The sequence below is a fragment of the Pongo abelii genome, chromosome 19, assembly GCF_028885655.2.
Source record: "Pongo abelii isolate AG06213 chromosome 19, NHGRI_mPonAbe1-v2.0_pri, whole genome shotgun sequence".
Classification (NCBI taxonomy): Eukaryota; Metazoa; Chordata; class Mammalia; order Primates; family Hominidae; genus Pongo; species Pongo abelii.
Window position 1 is genome coordinate 83,487,351 of NC_072004.2, and position 17,948 is coordinate 83,505,298.

At 44.5% G+C, this 17,948-nt stretch overlaps 2 pseudogenes; both read right to left on the reverse strand.

Moving 5' to 3' along the window:
- Positions 1–48: 48 nt before the first annotated feature.
- The window catches only part of LOC100459296 (leucine-rich repeat-containing protein 37A3-like), a 30,050-nt pseudogene continuing 12,150 nt past the window's right edge, over positions 49–17,948 (reverse strand).
- On the reverse strand, positions 11,101–13,596 carry LOC103889746 (endophilin-A2-like; annotated as a pseudogene).

The window sequence follows — 17,948 nt, forward strand, 5'->3', positions numbered from 1 at the left end:
AACTGTTACATATGTCCATGTGAGGAGAGTCCACCAACAGGCTTTGCGTGAGCAACAAGGTTGTTTATTTCACTTGGGTGCAAGTGGACTGAGTCCACAAAGAGAGTCAACAAAGGGAGATGGGGTGGGGCAGCTTTATAGGATTTGGGTAGGTAGTGGAAAATTACAGTTAAAGGTAGTTAACTCTTGCAGACAGGGCAGGAGTCACAAGGTGCAGGGTGGGGAGATCATGAGACTCATTGTCCAGGGGAGGAATGTCACAAGGCCAATTGATTAGTTGGGGTGGGGCAGGAACAAATCACCATGGTGGAATGTCATCAGTTAAGGCAGGAACTGGCTGTTTCATTTTTTTGGTGGTTCTTCAGTTGCTCCAGGCCATCTGGACGTATACCTGCAGATCACAGGGGTTATGATGGCTTAGCTTGGGCTCAGCGGCCTGACATTGAGGATCCTTCTTTATCTTTTTCTGATGCCCTTCTATGAGAATGAATCTGTTTTGGAAGAAAATGCAATTAAGATTATCCATCATAACAACCCCTATCTCCAAATCTGTATTCATTGCTTCTATTCATTATAAGTCTCATCTACCTGATGAAATAACTTTTTTGAAGACAGGAATTATATGCTGTTTAGCAGTGCTTTGATTCTTCCACAGTTCAGTCATCCTTGATATCTTGCGGGGGATTGGTTCTAGGATACCGCCGCCACACCATACCAGAATCTGTGGATGCTCAATCCCTTACATATAATGGTGCAGTATTTGCATATAACCAACACACATCCCCACATATACTTTATTTATTTATTTACTTAGAGACAAGATCACCCTCTGTTGCTCAGCTGGAGTGCAGTGTCACAATCACAGCTCACTGCAGCCTCAACCTCCTGGGTTCCAGTGATCCGCCCATCTCAACCTCTTGAGTAGCTGGGACTACAGGTGCATCCCACCACACCTGGCTAATTTTTTTTTAATTTTTATTTTTAGTAAAGACAAGTTCTCACTATGCTGCCCAGGTTGGCCTCCCAAAGTATTGGGATTACAAGGGTGAGCCACGGTACCTGGCCCCATGTACTTTAAGTCATTACTTATAAAATGTATAGATATTGTACAATGGTGACAGTTGTTATGCTGTATTTTCTATTTGTATTTTTATTGTTTCTTTTTTCAAATATTCAGCCTCATCTAGTTGAATCTGAAGATGTGGACCTGCTGATGAAGAGGGCTGACTGTGTCTAACTTAGGGTCTTGCGTGCAGCTGGCACTTAATACATTTTATTGACTATTTTAGCTAACATTCAACAGACAATTCCTAACAAAACACTCTTAAAAGTAGGAAAAAAAGGAAACCTGAGTCCTTCCTCTACAGTGGCAGGAAAATCAGCCTAGGCAACATAGCGAGACCTTGTCTCTACAAAAAAAATTTTTTTTAATTAGCTGCCTGTTTGTAGTCCCAGCCACTCGGAAGCTGAGGCAGGAGGATCCCTTAAGCCCAGGAGTTTGAGGTTACAGTGAGCTAGATCACACCATTGCTCTCCAGCCTGGGTGACAACAAGGCCCTGAGAAAGAAGAAAAAAAAAAAAGGAAAAAGGAAAGGAAGGAAAGAATATAAGTATTGAAAAGGAAGAGACAAAACTATGATTATTTGCATATGAAATGATAAATGTTAGACAGCCAAGGAAGCCTAAGAGAATCAACTAAGTTTCTTTTACTGGAAGTAATATGAGAATTCAATACAATGGCTATATACAAAATCAAGAGAGCAGCACACAGACCTCAACTACTTTTCCCATGTACCACCAATAACTAATTAGAAAATGGAAGGAAGATCCCATTTACAATGGCAATACAAATGTATGAAGTATTTAGGAACAAAAATACAAAGGTCTTTTATCTAACAAAAAATATATAAGATCTATATGATGAAAACCCTAAAACTCTTCTGAAAGACATTAAAAAGAAATGAATACATGAGGCAGCACATTCCTAGAATGTTGTACAGATGTCAATTCTCAAATTAATCTATAAATTTAATGTAATCCTATTCAAATCCTCAGATAGTTTTTGGTGGTGGCTGTTTTTGAGACAGGGCCTCGCTCTGTTGCCCAGGCTAGAGTGCAGTGGTATGACCACAGATCACTGCATCCTCGACCTCCCAGGCTCAAGCAATCCTCCCACTTCAGCCTCTGAAGTCTCTCATATGGTGTCCAAGAAATGGAGAAAAATCTCACAAAGGGACTAGGCTTAGGAGGGCTGGAATATTCAAGGAAGGTTTCAAGCAGAAAGATGAACTTGAGTTGGCTTTTGAGAGATTCATAGGATTCCCACAGGCAGAGTGAAATAAGGGAATTTTAGATGGACAAACGCACAGACAAAAGCAGAAATGCGGATGGTGTGACTGGGGTATGGTGAGGGGCTGCTCTGGCTGGAATGGAGGGCTGGCTGCCACAATAATGGAAATAGTAAATGAGGCAAATAAGGTTGGATTGGTAGCATAGCATCAAGGTTACCAGCTTTTTAAATCACTCTTCAATATGCTAGCACTGGCCTATTGGGAAAAGTAATGCATCATGTAATCAAACAAAACGCAAACAGAGGCAAGCTCCAGGAATGAGCATTGTAAACAAGACTCACCCTAGAGTCGCCAGATGTAGGCTTTAGATATGTTAATGCAGGTTGAGCATCTCTAATCCGAGGGGGAATGTCTCATATGGTGTCCAAGAAATGGACACATCTCACAGAGGGCCTAGACTCAGGAGGGCTACAGTATGAGACATTTCCCTTCCCCTGTGAACTTAAAAATGTGGCCAACAATTTTTTTAAAAGATGGCTACCCTGCAATGCTTTAACTGGACCTATTTAGACAACGCCTTACACACTGGAGAAGGATGATACTATGTGACTCTAATAAATCTACCAGACAATACTTCTCTCTTTTGGCTGTCTCCTTCCTCTCTAGGGTGATGACAACTCCGTGAGGGTGGAGATTATACATCTCTCATCATTTCAGCAACAAGGAAATAAATTAGTGGCAGAGTAAGGGTGACTTGGTGAGTACATCCAATTGTTAACATAGTTTTCGGTAGGAGAAATTTTGCTATTATATCAACTTCTTAAAATGGTCTAGTGGGATTAACTTGGTTTCAATTCACAGAGATCTCCTGGAAGTGAGGATCCTTTAAAAATCCTGGAATATACACTGCAGTAAAAGAACAAAGCATACCTCAGCCTTAAACGACTGAAGAAGAATGTCAAGTGGGGAAGTGGCTTTGATTTTCAGTTTGTGGGTTCTGAATCCACACAAAGACAGGATTGCTTTCTGAAAACCTGAATTAATTATTGTCCTTACCTCAATAAGACAAAAAATTATAATCAAAATCGTTAGTATTACAGTCACAGATATCGCCAAGATGAGTTTGTTGTTATAGCCATATCCTGGAACTTCTTTCGTGAGCTAAAAAAAAAAAAAAAAAAAAGGAAAGAACAATTAAAAAAAAAAAAAAAAAGAGAGTGAAAGCTAACTTTTCAAAACCCCAGTATTCCAGTTGAGTAGCTTACAGGTTCTTTTTTTTTTTTTTTTTTTTTTTTGAGACAGGGTCTCACTCTGTCACCCAGGCTGGAGTACAGTGGTGCGATCACAGTTCACTACAGACTCGACCTCCCTGAGCTCAGGTGATCCACCTCAGCCTCTCGAGTAGCTGGAACTATAGGCACAAGTCACCACACCCAGCTAATTTTTGTATTTTTTGTGAAGATAGGGTTTCACTATATTGGCCAAGCTGGTCTCAAACTCCTCTGACTTCAAGTGATCTACCCACCTCGGTCTCCCAAAGTGCTGGGATTACAGGCGTGAGCTACCATGCCCGGCCTACAGTTCGTCCTGTGCACTAATCTGTTTCACTCTCTAAATGAACAAAGTGGGAGATCACTGTCATGGCCAAAGTTACATGGCCAAGACAAGCTATGGCCTGGGAGTCCCAGGTTCTCCTGTGTGGGCACTTCCCTGGCATATGCTAAATGATGGGAAAGTCTGGGTCTCATGTTTCTGTGTGGTCCTTACCTCACTCAACTTCTGCTCTTTCTGTTCACTCTGGGCTTCCGTGCTCTCATTGATACAGTTCTTAGTTTTCCACTGTTCTGTATCCCATTCTGCCTTGGACGCCTTTTCTTCCTGCTGCTCACTGAGAAGCTTCATTAGGAGGCCTGTCCTGGAGATGAGCTTGGCACAGGTCACTTGCACATGGGCCCCAGAGCAGTCCATCTTCAAGGTCCGGATAACATGAGAAATGAACCTTCTCACATCGTTGTTGGGGATGATGGACTGTAGTTGATAGGTTAGCGGAATTTCAAACTGATCACCTGGGGATGAGAGCAATGGGTAATTGAAGCTTTTGGGCTCGGGGGACAGGTCAGTGCCAACGTTGTTGTATTCCCATTTTGTCTCAGTTTGTTTAACAGTTGGCTCTAAGTTGAACGCAGTCCTAGTGGAATCTGCCTCAGGAAGATGATTGGTTTGTGTTTTCAGAGATGGTGCCTTCTGGCATAGTAGTGTTTTCCATAAAAACGTTTTCTTCAGAGGCATTTCTTGCAGTTGTGTTTTTTACAGTAGTGTTTTCTATAAAACGTTCTGAAGGAGCAAATACTTCTGGAAAAGGGTTTTCTTGAGGACTCAGGTCTCCTGAGGATGAAAAAGCTGCTTGTGAAGGGGAATTTATGAGACTCTTCGCTGCAGAGAACGGCGGCCTCTTTGTGAGCATCAATCTATTGAGATAACTTTTCTTTCTGAATTTTCTAATCTTTTTGGCCTTGGGTGTTCTGTGGGCCACATGGGAGTGATTTTTGTGAAAGTGGTATTTTTTTCTGGAATGTACGATTGGTTTAGCAGCCTTCATATTTTTTAACTCTAGCCTTTGCATTTTCTAAAATTAAAATGGTGTAGGCTAAGTATTTCGATCTGTCTCCGACCTGAGGTAGGGCTTTTGCAGTTGTGGAAGGCAGAAGGCACGCCCATGGAGAAGGGTTTCAGCAGAGAGGAGACTGTTGGCTTCTGTTCTTGGGTGAATGAAGGCTTGGTGTAGATGGCATTTCCCGCTACATTCTCGGGCCCCTGCACTATCTGAGGCTGTTCTAGCTCCCTTGGGGCTGGACTCCCGAGCCTTTTTTCTTTGGCAGCATTCTCCCCAAATGCCTGGGCACCCTGTTCCCTCCTGATACTCTGCTTTCCCACCTCTTTGAAGGGCCTTTTCTGGATGCTCCTTGGGCCCATGAGGACTCTGTTCACTCTCTGCAGGTTTTTGCCTACACTTTGAACCTTTGCCAGGCTGTTTTCCTGTGGTTGGACAGTTTCTAATTTATTTTCAAATATTTGGCGTTTAAATTTGTTACCTAGAAGGCTGGGCTGCAAGCATGGCAGTTTTTTCTTCCCTTTTTAACTTCATCGATTTTTTCTTGTATTTCTGCATCTAACATCTTTTCTAGCAAATACACCTTTCTCAATTTATTTTCATAAGTTGAATTGTTGGATGCAGGTTGAAACGAGGGGCTCTTTGTATTGTTTTTCAAAACAGGAGCCTATCTCCATCTTGCACATTTGAAAAAAGCAGTTTAATGAATGGTAACAACATTGATTCTGCATCTAGATTTCCTGCTGAGAAATAAGGCAAGATGTAACAGCGCACTGATAACATCACTGTCATCGTTAGTGTCTAGCTGCTCACTCCCAAAGCCTGACAAGTTGATGCCACTGCTGTCTGAGGCTGCCTCCGGCTCAGTAGTCAGCTCAGTGCTCATGTGCTTCTTCCAGGCTTGTAACACTTTCATGAACACTCTTTCTGGATTCCCTACAGATGCTTCTTCACCTGTCAAAAAAGAAGAGACTGCTTTGATCCTGAAAGATAATGGGACAGCATGCATCAGTCCACAGCTGTATGCCCCAGCCACACAAAGTAGGAGTTAGCAAACATTAGAATGCCATTCAGAGAGGAGAAACACACACCCAATCCTAAACCTATGAAATGGCAACAACAAAAGGAGGAAAAGATATCTTTTGAAAATATGGCTACCTACTTGGAACATTCCATAGTGTGACATAGAGTAACTCTGCTTAGGATTATTTCGTTGATCCCCAGGGGCCAATTGCCCAGTGCTCAGTCAAAGCCCAAGGTGGAAGACAAGTGCTTCCCTGATGAGCTGTCCTCTCTGCAGACTGCTCTGTACCCTGTGCTGTCCTGCCTCAGATGCAGAGAGAGCACAAGGCTCCCTCTCTCCTCGTCCTCAGTGTGCCTGTGTTCTTGCTACCATCACAGCTGAATGCAATGAAAGGCTATCCTCTGAGAGGAGCAGGGTGGAGATGCTAAAGTGGAGGCCCCCTCCCATTGCTGATAGATCCTCATCTGGCACGCGCTCCACCCACCCACCCCAGTCTCTGCTACCACATATCGTAGCCCCATCAAAGAAGACGCGACATGGAAAAAACACTGTGTCCACCCTAGTCCTTTTCTTAAATTTGGGCAGGGATCCAGGGTGTAGGTTAAGAGATTTTTAATTTGCCAGATGGTATGCCTATGTTGTTAAATATACAATGAATCTATGGTATGATAGCAGTTTCTGGATAAACATTACTTGAGGTCCTAAAATGCAGAAGGGAAAAAACAGCTTTTGTCAGATGCCTACTTTGCTTTCATTTCATCTCTAATATGTTGGATGGGGAATCATCCAAAGCTTCTGACTGCGTGAAGGTCAAGTGTGCCAGTGTGCAGCTGGGTTTCTTTTCCAGAATTAAAAGTATTTTGGGTGGTGCTGAGGGTCAGAGGAAGAAGTAAAGATTGTGAGAAAGGAGAAACATGGGCTTGGGGAGAACCCAGAATTGGGGACAGAAGACCTGGCACTAAGTTATAGCACTTAGCACCTCTGATCTTGCTTTTCCTCATCTGTAAAAGGAGATTAACGAAGCTTTTCTGCCCACCTCTTGGGGAGAAGGGAATAATTTAGTTGGTTAAAAAAAAAAAAAAGTTTTGAAAAATAAGCAACTCTGTCTTTATATAAGTAGCCAAGCATTATTAATTATCCACCCCATATCACTGGTAGATACCTGTATTCAAGCTATGTGGACATAAAAGCAATCACATTTTAGAAGTGATGAAGTTGGTGCTAATAAACCCAATCTACAGAAAAACTCTTCAAAGCACTTGAGCATTTGTTCTGTGAATAGAAATGTTTGAGATTCAGAGCAAGTTCAGAGTGGGATGGTCTAAGAATGGAAAAGCCCTCCATTCCATTAGAAGAGTCAGGGAGCAATTTCTGGTTATGGAACCAGAAGCTCTCAAGCTTCAAATAAAACAGCATCACTTGTATTCTTATAAAATTGTAAAAACAAAAACAAAACTGGATCTACATCTGTCCTAAAAGGCAGAGAGTACTTGAGACCTCATGCATATAAAACCAGCTTACAAACTACATTGCACTATATGAAGAAATTATCACTGGGGGCAAAGCACCAAGTAGGGAGCACAATACACAGGGTGTGGATGTTAATGTCATTCCCTAGCCTTCCCATTCCCTTCTCTTGGTCCTTTATGCATATGGAACAGTTCCATTATTAAATTTTGTAATAATAACTGAGAACCTGACTCCCAGCGAGGGAGTAGTTCAGAAGTTGAGGGAGTTTAAATCTGAATGAGTAAATAAAGCAATTATATCATTAGCTTAAAATTTTATCATCAATTAAAGATAAAAAATTTAAAAACAAATACTTAAAATAATGTAACAATTTATCACCAGGCAATTTGGACTCACGACAATGTGTGGTGTTTGTCAGACATGCACTGTTGCAATGCAGCTTGACTGTCTTGCAGACAGCCTTAATGCTATTTTTAAATTGGCAGAGGCAGCAGGCCATATGGCTAGGTAAGATCCTATAAGATGAAAACACAAAACAATAAATAGTGGTAAAGCAGTTACTTGAGTAGGCAAAGGAGGCAGGCCAACGCTACCACAGGGCTGGGCAGAAAGGTGTTACTGAGGCCTGTGGACTGGACAGTTGGGTAGGAACCAGAAGGCCAATGGGAAGGAGGACAAAGGTGCCCAACCGAAGGGTAAGCATGGCAGTGAGTATGGTATGCCTAGAATAAAAGTGGTTGGGATTAGAATTGGGTGACACTGATCAGTAGTTTAATTCAGAAATATCTCTTCCCAACTCAAAAGTCTCACTTTGGGCTGAAAGTACACAGGAAGAAAATGGACTTCTAAGAAGAGTCTGAGTAAGCCCCCAACTTCTGGAGTCCCTTTCTCAATTCCTGTTGGCAGTGAGAAATATTAGAAATTACTCTGGGCATTAAAAATAGTTCAGTTTAACCTGGATTGTGGGGTTAAAAAAATAACAGAGATTGCATTGGCCAAATCTCGACAATTTGAGCATTCAAAAGAATAACAATAAGCTACAACATAATATATAAAAAAGAATCCATGAAGAATGATATTAAAAAAGAGAGAGAGTTGTTCTTTAATGAAATAATGCCAGCTAATAAATGTAGAAGGAATGACAGAATTTTAAAAAGTGTTACTTTGCAACCACCAATGTAATAAAAATTGATTCAGACGAGGATTATCACTGATGGACACAGCTGGGTGAGAAGACATTTGAGAACAGGATCTTTACTGATCTCAAAGTACCACCCCACAGATATTTTATTAATTAACAAAGGGAAAAATTATTTTTTATTTTTTTATGAGACAAGGTCTCACTCTGTCACCCAGGCTGAAATACAGTGGCAAAATCATAGCTCACTGCAGCCTTGACCCCCCCCGGGCTCAAGTGAACCTCCAAATTCAGCCCCTGCAAGTGTATGGGACTATAGTCTTGTACCAGCACACCCAGCTAATTTTTTTTTTTTTTTTGTATTTTTAGTAGAGACAGGGTTTCACCTTGTTGCTCAGGCTGGTCTAAAACTCCTGGACTCAAGGGATCTGCCCATCTCGGCCTTCCAAAGTGCTGGGATTAAAAGCATGAGCCACCACACCCAGCAAAATAACTACAATGGAGAGATCTGGAAGATCACCTTAAACAAGTGATCAAACTTAGCATTATGAGCCACCTGCAATCACGAGGCAGGAAGGATACATCACCTATGCAGTATTCTTCCCAAAAATGCTAACTTGAATCTCATCATGCGGAAACAGACAAATCCAGATTGTGGGACAATTTACAAAACAACTATCTTTGACTCTTAAAAAATGCCATGTCATGAAATATCAAAAAAAGTAGAGGAATGTTTTAGATTAAAGGAAATGAAGACATGACATGCAGTGCCCAATCTTTGATTGGATTCTGTGCTATTCTTTCATCTTTCTGGTATGTTTGAATTTTTTTTGAAATATAAATTTGGTCAAAAGAGATAACCAAGATAATTGATTAATTTATTGTTATGGCTCATTGGGGGCAGTTTCAGAGAAATAAAAACAATCTTTGTAACTGGAGTAAATTCTCAAGGTTAATCTTAAGCAATATAGCATGGTCATTAAGAATACAGATTCCACAGCCAGACTAGGCTTAAATCCCAGCTCTGTGAATAATGTGAATTTGGGCAAATTGATTAATCTCTGTTCCTTGGCCTTGTCATTATAATAGTACCTACCTCTAATGAGTTTTGAGGATTAAATGAATCAGTACCTGAAAAATGCCTGACACACAGTGAATGCTCAATAAATGTTAACTACTATAATTATTACATTACAGAGGTTGGGGGGGGGCCTTTTCTGAGTCCTCCAAAAGGATGACTTTATTAGGGCCACATTAAGACTGTGGAAACAGAAGAGTATTCAACATGAAGTCTATGAGGTGGGAGTACGATTTATGGAGTTTTAGATTAAAACTGCATCCAATAAGTTGGTCTGACACATCTTTCAAACCTATGGAGGAATAATCACAAGTGACTAGTTTTCCTTTTGGTCCAATAGAAGTCTCTGATCTTCATATAGATTGAATGTACCCAGAACCGTAACCTAGCATTTTACTTATATAGCAACCTTAACTCTGACACAAAGGTGTTTCTTTTGTTTTGAGGCCAAGTCTCACTCTGTTACACAGGCTGAGTGCAGTGGTGCAATCTCACTTCACTGCAGCCTCTGCCTCCTGGGCTCAAGTGATCCTCCCACCTCAGCCTCCTGAGTAGCTAGAACTACAGGTGCGTGCCACCATGCCTGGCTCATTTTTGTATTTTCTGTAGAGATGGAGTTTCACCATGTTGCCCAGGCTGGTCTCAAACTCCTGAGCTCAAGCAACCCTCTCTCCTTGGCCTTCCAAAGTGCTGGGATTACAGGCATGACCCTAAAGTTTTTGTTATTCTTTTCCTGGCCCCGACTTTTGATTTTAAGCATTTTCTTTTTTTCCTTTAAGCCTTAGGATGGCTAGGAAGCATTTTCAGATGGTATAATGAACACCTGTATAACTTTCATCTGGAATCAACAGTTGCTAATACTTTGCCGCATTTGCTTTCCATGTGTGTATGTCTATAAATTTTCTGGACAAACCATTTGAGTCAGTTGCAGACAAAATGACCCTTTGCCATTAAAGACTTCAGTGTGCAGCCTCTAAGAAGCAAGGCATTCTCCTACATAACCAGAGGACTATCATCACCCAATGGAACTTCATATTATCATTGTCTACTATGCAGTGCATATATACATTTTCACAATTGTCCCGATCATAACATGGCTTAAAAAATTCAGAATCCAGTCAAACATCAGACATTGCATTTAGTGTTCATGATTTTTTTTTTTTTTTTTTGTAGAAAGACCTTTTATACTTCTGTTTACAAAATTCAGGCATACATTTCAGTTTGCCCTGAACTGTGCCCAAGGCTGTGTGCTCATCTCTGCCAGGGTGTCTGTGCCCTCATGTACTGCTGACGAGGAGGGTGCAGAGCAGAGCCTGGGGTCTGGAGGCTTTGCTGGGCCTCAGTGGGAGGGGAATGTGAATGTGGCCTAGCCCAGAGGACCCTCCATTTCATCAACTTTGGATTGGGCAACAGAGGAAGCAGATGTCCAGGCTGCGGACCTGCTGGTCTGGGCAGGGGTCTGGGAACCCCGGGGTTGCCTGCCATGGTCTAGAGGAGATGGCTGGGGCTACTTCCCACAGGGTGGGGTGGCAGCAGCTCGGCAAGGGGAGGCCTGGCCACTAGGGGCTTGAAGATTTGCTCACTGGAGCCTTTGTGCTTGGTCCTCAGCAGCACAGCTGGGGCTGTGGTCCCGTGCAAGGTGTGCTGAGGGGTGTGTAGGTGGCTGGTGGTGACAGCTTGTGCCAGAGTGACACAGGCTTCCGTGGGCCTGGCTGGGGGAAGTTAAAAAGCTGAAAAGGTACTTGGCTTTGTGAGGGCAAGGCTTGGGAGGCAGGGCCCTGCAGGAGGCCATGTTCTCTGTCCTGGTTAGGAGGGGGGGAGGTGTGGGAGGGAAGGTGGGGCAGATCCCAACTGGCCCCTGTCCCTGGGCTGCAAGCTGACAGCAGGCTGGGGAAGCAGTGAGGCCCTCTGCCCTGGCCTTGGGGAGAAGGAGTGCATGTGTGAGGCTGGGATACAGTGGCCCTGGAGTGGGGCTAGGGCTCATCGCCAGCACCAGGCATGGGGAGGATTTAAAACCAGGGTCCTCTCTCTGAGCCACCCCACAGGGACGCTTGATTTAAGCCTGTTAAGGCCGTGGAACTCGAGGGTAGGCAGTGGGCTGGGCCACCGTGGGGTCAGGATGGAGGTGTGGGGGCTGCCCTGGAGGCACATTAGTGTTTCTGAGAGCACCTTAGTGTTGCCCTGCCTCAGCCAGCTGGGCAAGGAGTTGGGGAGCGGGGAGGAGGCCGGCACCATGGAGTGGGGAAGGGAGCCGTCACCATTGGCGATCAGCGCTAGTGTAAACAAGCGTCTCCACCCACCCAGATAAGCCCCCCACCCAAGTGTGGGGCCCTGCTCAGGGAGTACCTCAAGGGCCCTGGCCTGGGTGGCGCCAGCAGGCTTGGACACTGCCCTGGCAGCAGGGGCCCCATGGAAGGCAGGAGACCCGGCAGGGGGTGCCACCCAGTGTGGATGGAGGGGCAGGGCGGGGGCGCCCGTGAGTCACTGGGCAGAGGCACAAGCACGTCCACATAGCTGAGCAGGAAGAAGCGCGACTGGCCATCCAGCATGCCCTCGTATCAGTTCTCGTTCATCTGGTTGATCAGCGTGAAGACATCGCCCTCATGGAAGCCCAGCTCCCTATCTTTCTCCAGCTCCAAGTCATACAGCACCTTGCAGCTCGCTGGTCTAGGGGCGGCATGCTCCTGCTAGGAGTCCAGATGGACTTGTCGTAAGATCGGAAAGAGGACGAAGCTGCGATCTTGGGGACTGTGGTGCAGGAGAAGCCCCGGTTGGACTGCTCAGGCTTTTGAGGTCAAAGCACTCCCGGGGCTTGGGCTTATACTCCCGCTTGGGTTGTGAGGAAGCTTCCCGGATTCTGCACTTGAGCTTCTGGGCCAGCTCGTCCAGGATCTGCGCGGCCTGCCGGTGGTAGTCCAGCTGCACCTCCACCAAGGCCGGGAGTTGACTCACCTACTGGATGTCGGTCTCCAGGAGGTTGTGCATGCTGGTTTCTGCCACCTCCTTGGACTGTTCAAACTTCTCCAGCACCTGATGCAGCTCCTCATTGGGGATCTTGCCCTGCCGCTTCTTTTAGTCAAAGTCCAGGTGGTGGCCCTCCAGCTTCTGCAGGTGGTGCTGGATCTCCTTCAGGTCTTTCTTGCATAGGTTCTGGAGGGGGTCAATGAAGTTATGCTTGACCTCTGTGTCCAGGGAGTCCTTCACCTCTGCCAGGCGCTTCATGAGCTCGCCGGCATCCAGCAGTGCATCGCTGAAGTTGGACTCGTTGCCCAGCTCCTTCCCGTGGCAGATCAGGCACTCGCCCCGGAGCCCCCCTGACTGCGAGTAGCCGGGGTTCTTCACCTGGCCCCGGATCTTGCACGCCGTGTTGAGCATGGTCAGCTTAGCCTGCGAGGCTGGGTTGGGGGGTCGATGGTCCTGGCCAGCACTTACGTCACCGCCTTGCTGATGACATCCACCTTCTTCTCCATCTCTTTGAAGTCATCATCCAGCTTGGTCCCCTCAGCCCCTCTGACCTTCTCACTGACCAGTTGGCTCGCCTTGTAAAACTGCTTCTTTAGCCCCACAACCGACATGCTGCCCCCTGCCGCAGAACCTCCTGCCCAGACCCCGCCAGCGACAGGCTCCCGGGCACCACCAACCCTCTGCGCGTCTCAGCGGCCCCCATCGGCACCGCCTCCACCACCCGCTTGCCAGCTTGGCACCCACCCCGGTGCCTCCTTGAGTTCATGATTCTTTAGTCTCCTTCAATCTAGATCTGTTCCCAGGATTGTTTAAAAGCATACTGACAAACCTTTGAGACTGTAAATGACCTGAGGTATACATTATCTTTACTTGAGAATAGTAATTTTTCAATATGCATTAAAGATCATTACACATGAGCCAAGAAAAATGAGCTGGTCTACTTACTTTGTATATAAATGCGTAAACTCCTGAAGACTTCCAATAATGAACTCCAATAAGGCAATTAGTTCAATGTCTTTATGGCCTTGGTGACAAATGGTTACAGACAATGAGAGCATTTTTCCTATCCATTAATGGTCAAGAAAAATGCAGACAGATCCTCACTATCTTAGAGAACTAAATGAGAAAGCTGGTGGGTGAAGAGGACTTCATCCAGAGAGGAAGGGATCTAGCTGACAGGGAAGATGCTGTAGGAGGCTGAGGAAAGTGAGCCTAGAGCAGTAAAATAGATCTGACAACCTGGTGAAAGTAAGAAAGTGACCTGACAAAAATGAATGGAGCAGAGTGCTAAATGAAGGGCTAATCTTGTATAATGCCCTCAGCCAGCCTTAGCATAACTGAGTTTCTATTTAGCTTGCATATTGTGGGGGGATGGGGGTGGTGGTGGCACAATTTAAGTTGCAGTAAGTTGTGTAACAAACTCACAATAGGGCCCTGGAGAAGAAACATATATATATATATTTTTTTTAGACAGGGTCTTCCTCTGTCACCCAGGGTGGAGTGCAGTGGTGCCATCTTGGCTTACTGCAACTTCTACCTCCTGGTTTCAAGCGATCCTCCTGCCTCATTCTCCCAGAGTGCTGAGACTACAGGCATGTGCCACCACACCTGGCGAAGATATAGATATAGATATAGATATATAGGTACATATATATCTATAGCTATATCTACAAAGAAGGCCAGGCATGGTGCCTTATGCCTGTGATCCCAGCACTCTGGGAGAATGAGGCAGGGGGATCATTTGAAGCCAGGAGGTTGAAACCAGCCTGGGCAACACAGTGAGACCTCGTTTCTCCAAAAAATAAAATTGAAAAAAAAAACCCATATATGTAAATTAACTCAAAATGGATCATAGACCTAAATGATGTAACAGTACAATTTCTGGGAGAAGACATAGAGAGTAAATCTTTTCTACTTTGGATTAAACAACAGGTTCTAAGATTTCTTTAGATAAGAAACAAAAAAGCACAAGCCATATAAGAAAAAATTGCTAACTTAAAGCTGATCAAAATTAAAAACTTCTGCTCTTCAGAAAACACTTTATTTATTTATTTATTTTTTGAGACAGAGTCTCACTCTGTCACCCAGGCTGGAGTGCAGTGGTGCAATCACGTCTCATTGCAACCTCCACCTCCCAGGTTCAAGCACTTCTTGTGCCTCAGCCTCCGGAGTAGCTGGGATTACAGGCTTGGGCCACCACACTTGGCTAATATGTGTATTTTTAGTAGAGATGGGGGTTTTGCCACGTTGGCCAGGCTGGTCTCGAACTCCTTACTTCAAGTGATCCACCTGCCTTGGCCTCCCAAAGTGCTGGGATTGCAGGTGTGAGTCACTGTGTCCAGCCAGAAAACACTTTTAAAGGAATGAAAAGACAAACCACAACCCGAGAGAAGATATTTACCAAACACATATCTATAAGGCCTTGTTTTTTGTTTTTATTTATTTACTTATTTAATTTTTGAGATAGCATCTCACTCTGTGACCCAGGCTGGAGTGCAGTGGCGATCATAGCTCACTGCAGCCTCGATCTCCCAGGCTCAAGCAATCCTCCCACCTCAGTTTCCCAAGTAGCTGGGACCACAGGTGAGCACCACCACACCTGGCTAATTTTTATATTTTTGGTAGAGAGAAAGTTTTACCATATTGCCCAGGTGGTCTAAAACTCCTGGCCTCAAGCAGTCCTCCTGCCTCAGCCTCCCAATGTGCTGGGATTATAGGCATGAGCCACTGTACCTAGTCCCTGAAAAGACTTGTATCTAGAATCTATAAAGCACTCTTTTTTTTTTTCTTTTTTTTTAGATGGAGTCTCACTTTGTCGCCCAGGCTGGAGTGCAGTGGCGTGATCTCTGCTCACTGCAAGCTCCGCCCCCTGGGTTCATGCCATTCTCCTGCCTCAGCTCCCGAGTAGGGACTGCAGGTGCCCACCACTATGCCCGGCTAATTTTTTTTTTTTTGTATATTTAGTGGAGATGCAGTTTCACCATGTCAGCCAGGATGGTCTCGATCTCCTGACCTCGTGATCCACCCGCCTCAGCCTCCCAAAGTGCTGGAATTGGGATTACAAGCATGAGCCACAATGCCCGGCCTAAAGCACTCTTAAAACTCAATAATGACGAATGTCTCATGGGATTACAGGGGGGAAAAAAAAACCTCAATAAAAATAATAATATCCAATTAAAATATGGGAATAGATTTGAACAATTTAGTAAAGATATTTGCACATGAATATTCAATATCACTAGCTATTAAAGAAATGCAAATTAAAACCAGAATGAAATTCCACTACACGTCTAGCAGTAGAAAGGTGAATATTTCTTTAAAAACTCAAATATAAGAATCTGCTGGGCTGGGCCAGGCATGGTGGGTCACGCCTGTAATCCCAGCACTTTGGGAGGCTAAGGCGGGTGGATCAAGTGAGGCCAGGAGTTCGAGACCAGCCTGGCCAACAAGATGAAACCCCATCTCTACTAAAAATACAAAAATTAGCTGGGCGTGGTGGTGCACAGCTATAATCCCAGTTACTCAGGAAGCTGAGGGAGGAGAATCACTTGAACCTGGGAGGGAGAGGTTGCTGTCAGCTGAGATCTTGCTGCTGCACTCCAGCAATGACTCTGTCTCAAAAAAAAAAAAAAAAAAAAATCTGCTGGGCCAGGCATGGTGGCTCACGCCTATAACCCCAGCACTTTGGGAGGCCAGGCAGGTGGCCTCCCAAATTGAAGTCAGGAGTTCAAGACCAGCCTGGCCAACATGGTGAAAGCCCGTCTCTACTAAAAATACACAAATTAGCTGGGTGTGGTGGCAGGTGCTTATAGCTACTTGGGAGGCTGAGGCAGGAGAACTGTTTGAACTCAGGAGGTAGAGGTTGCAGTGAGCCAAGATGGCACCATTGCACTCCAGCCTGGGGACAGAGCAAGACTGTGTTGCCAAAAAAAAAAAAAAAAAAAATGCTGAAGATGTGGAACAACTGTGACTCTCATACAATGCTGGTGGAAATGTAAAATGGCACAGCCACTTTAGGAAACAGTTTAGCAGTTTCTTAAAAAGTTAAATATACACTAAGCATGTGAACAATCCAACTCCTAGGTATTTACCCAAAGAAATGAAAACATAGGTTCACACAAAGACCTGTATATGAGTGTTTTTAGAAGTTTTATTCATAATTGCCAAAAATTGGAAGCTACCCAAATGTCCATACATTGATGAATGGTTAAACACATTGATAACGTTCACACAACTGGAATACTACTGAGCAATAAAAAGGAGTGAACAGTTGTCCTTTGGTGTCTGCAGGGGATTGGCTCCAGGACCCCCTGCAGACACCAAAGGCCACAGATGCTGAAGTCTTTTATATGAAATGACATAATACTTGATATAATAAATGACATAAGCCTCGGGTATACTTTAAATACCTAATACAGTGTAAACGGTATGTAAATAATTATACCATAAATTTTCTGTTATTGTTGTATTATTATTTTACATATTTTAATTTTTTCCAAATATTCTCCATCCATGGTTAGTTGAATCCATGGATGAGGAACCTGCAGATATGGAGGGCCAGCTGTACTGATTGGTGTAACAACATGGATGGTAGCATAATCTTAAAAAAAATTACGCTAAATGAGGCCGGGCAAGGTGGCTCACACCTGCAATCCTAACACTTTGGGAGGCCGAGGTGGGAGGATCACTTGAGGTCAGGAGTTCGAAACCAGTCTGGCCAACATGGTGAAAGTTCGTCTCCACTAAAAATACAAAAATTTGCTGGGCGTGGTGGCACACGCCTGTAATCTCAGCTACTTGGGAGGCTGGGATTCTCTCAGGAGAATTGCTTGAATCTGGGAGGTGGTGGTTGCAGTGAGCCGAGGTCACGCTGCTGCACTGCAGCCCGGGTGACAGTGAGACTCCATCTCAAAAAAAAAAAAGCAATACTAAGTGAAAGAAGCCAAACACAAGAGGCTACATGCTACATGATTTCATTTATAAGACATTCTGAAAAACGCAAAACTATAGGAACAGAAATCAGATTAGTAGCTAACCGGCTGATGGTGGGAGGAGGGGATTGCCTACAAAGGGACACGAGGGGCCTTTTTGAGGTGACAGAAATGCTTTATATTGGGAATGTGGTGGTGGTTATGTAACTATACATTTGTCAAAACTCATCAAACTAGGGCCGGGCGTGGTGGCTCACGCCTGTAATCCCAGCACTTTGGGAGGCTGAGGCGGGTGGATCACAAGGTCAGGAGATCGAGACCATCCTGGCTAACATGGTGAAACCCCGTCTCCACTAAAAATACAAAAAATTAGCCGGGTGTGGTGGTGGGCACCTGTAGTCCCAGCTACTTGGGAGGCTGAGGCAAGAGAATGGTGTGAAC